The sequence below is a fragment of the Sinohyriopsis cumingii genome, chromosome 1 (assembly GCF_028554795.1).
Source record: "Sinohyriopsis cumingii isolate HCF-2022 chromosome 1, ASM2855479v2, whole genome shotgun sequence".
NCBI lineage: Eukaryota > Metazoa > Mollusca > Bivalvia > Unionida > Unionidae > Sinohyriopsis > Sinohyriopsis cumingii.
In genome coordinates, this window is record NC_142961.1 from 169,991,503 (window position 1) to 169,994,655 (window position 3,153).

Here is a 3,153-nt window from a genome sequence, read left to right on the forward strand (position 1 = left end):
CATTATCATCATCAATCCTGAAACAGACTCCTTAAATTACATAATGAAATATAAGACAACATATTGTTATCACTACTCATACTGAATGGATGGTTATATATATATATATATATATATATATATATATATATATATATATATATATATATATATATATATATATATATATAATCATCAGTCTCATGACCTAGTGTGGTCGTTGAGGCACTGTGCTGCTGAACATCTGACCAGTTCCCTCCACTTGTCTCGATCATGTGCCAATGCCTGTGTCTCCACAAAACTTTTCCTGGTCCATTCTGTGATGTTGTCAGTCCACTTTTTTCTCTGTCTACCTCTCCTTCTGCCACTCTGGATGCTGCCCTGCAGGACTGTTGTGGATAGACTGTTGGCTCTAGTGACATGGCCATACCATTTCAGCTTTCTCTTTTTGACGGTGGTAAGGAGGTCCTCATATTGGCCTACTTCGCACCTGATGGTGTTACGCACTTCTTCATTGTGATGTGGTCCATGTAAGAGATGCCAAGGATGGTTCTGTAGCATCTCATTTCAAGTGACTGGATTCTTCATTGTAATTCTGCTGTCAGGGTCCATGCCTCACATGAGTACAAAAAGACTGAGATGACTAGAGCTCGCAATAGTCTGATTTTAGTTTTCAGACAGATATTCTTGTCTCTCCAGATGGGTCTTAGCTTTGACATAGCTGCCATTGTTTGTGCTGCTCTTGACAAAATTTCTGCTCTTGATCCCTCTTCAGTGATTATGGAACCAAGATACTTGAACTGGCTCACTGTTTCCAGTTTATGTCCTCTGACTTTAATCTTGGCTGAGATTTGTTTGCCACTATTTGTCATCAGTTTTGTCTTCTCAGTGCTTATCTCCATGTCAAATCTGGAAGATGTTTCATCCAGGTTCTTCACTAAGGTGGCTAGCTCGTCTTCACTGCCTGCCAGCCCATCAATATCGTCTGCAAAGCGGAGGTTGGCGATGTTACGCCCTCCAATGCTGACTGTCCCACAGTGGTTTTCCAGCGCTTTGCTCATGATGCGCTCTAAGTAGATGTTGAAAAGCGTGGGTGACAGGAGACAGCCTTGACGCACTCCCACTGTTGTCTGGAACCAGTCCCTCACAGCACCTTGGGCAATTATTGCACTGGTAGCCTTGGCATACAGCTGCTTGATGGTATTGGTTAACTTTTGACCCATGTTATACTTCTTCATTGTGGCCCACAATGCATCATGCCACACTCTGTCAAAGGCCTTTTTGAAATCTATGAACACATGATAGATGTCTTGTTGGTGTTGTGATCAGTACTTTTCACACAGAACCTTGAGATTGAATATTTGTTCTGTTGTGCTTCTTCCACTCCAGAACCTGGCCTGTTCTTCAGCGATTATTTCTTTTGCTTGTGGTTTCAGTCTGTTCAAGATGATCTTCAGCATTACCTTACTAGCATGGCTGATCAAACTGATGGTTCTGTAATTTTGGCACAGCTGGAGATTGCCTTTTTTGGGAAGTGTTATAATCAGTGACTGGGTCCATTGTGTTGGCCATTCACCTGTCTGCCAGATCTTGTTGCAGATTTTTGTTAGTAGCTCTTTCACTGATTCTCCCCCATTCTTGATATGTTCAGCTGGGATGTTGTCTACTCCAGCTGCCTTCCCATTCTTCAGTGCTCTTATTGCTGACTCCACCTCTTCTTTGAGAATGGGGAAGTCATCATCATTTGAGGAGTTTGGAACTTCAAGCACCTCTGGACTGATGATTGTAGAGTTCTTTGCAATACTCAGTCCATCTTTCTGCAATGTCACTCACTTCTGTGAGGCATTTTCCATTTTTGTCTTGAATGGTACTGACTCTTGGTTGTTTCTGTCTGGTGAGGTCTTTCACAATTTTGAATGCCTTTTGCTGTTATTCATATATATATATATAGTTCTGAACTGACATCCCATATGGCCATCATGGCAACCATCTTTTAACTCTTGTTATCACTTCTTATTTTGTCTGGCCCTCTCTAAAAATAGTTCTGTTAAAAAAATCCAGCATGGCCACCATAGCTACCAGCTTGAAAATTTTACAACTACTTCACTCAAATGGATAGTCATATTGTCATGGGATTCTCACTTAAAGACATTTCATGCTGTCTAGTCTAAATGAAAATGGCATTGATTTGACGTATCAAATCTCTGCTACATCAGCTATCATGAAAAACTTATTTCATTTTCCCCTCTAAACAGAAAGTCATATCAGCATGGTGTTTTTATCAGAAGACATTTTATGATATCTATTTGGTCCTAAATGAAAATGGTGCCACCTTGATATCCCATATGGCCACCTTAATGTCCATCTTGAAAACCTTTTTATTGCTCAGTGTATTATCGTATTCTTATGTTACATGTTTAGGGTCAAATAAACAGTGAAAACAATAAGCTTTGGAAAATATAACAAATAATTTATTTCCCTGGAAAAATACTGTAAAAATATATTAAAAAAATATGAGAACTTACAGTTTCAAGAATCAAATCCAAAATTAATACAAGAATGTTCCACGAATAAAGGTTTTGCAGTCCTAATATTGAAATGTTCTAATGATTTCAAGTTTGAGTCCCAAAGAAGAATCCAAGATGGAAGGCAATGATGTATACTGTAATCTGTACTGTGTTGACGTCTACAGTTCCTTGTATAAACATAATAATTTATCCTCCAGTCTTGGAAATCCAATCAGAATTTTCAGTAAATGTCCTTGTTCAAGAGTTCTGTATGAATACAATAATATTTCCAGAGAAACAAATTTAGAGTCCAAATAATCTGAAGAAACTTAACAAATAACTCAAAAACTCAGGAGTTCATTTCTGGTCACAACAAAAGAAAACAACTTGACATCAAGTGTTTAAAAGCCCTGGACTCTCTGATCTCTCTCTCTAAACATCACTATTAATACGAAGTATTTTGTAATTTCAGAAATGCCAAATTGCAAAATATATTGCGAAATAGAGGATGACGTGATTATGTTTACATGTAAAAGTCACATAGCTCCTGTATGTCCTTGATAAGAACCCATCATTTTACTCCTAGAAAATAGTTATTTACTTGACCCTCAATCAAGGCCAGGAACTATGTCAAAAATAGAAACAAGTGTTTCTATTATTAGATATC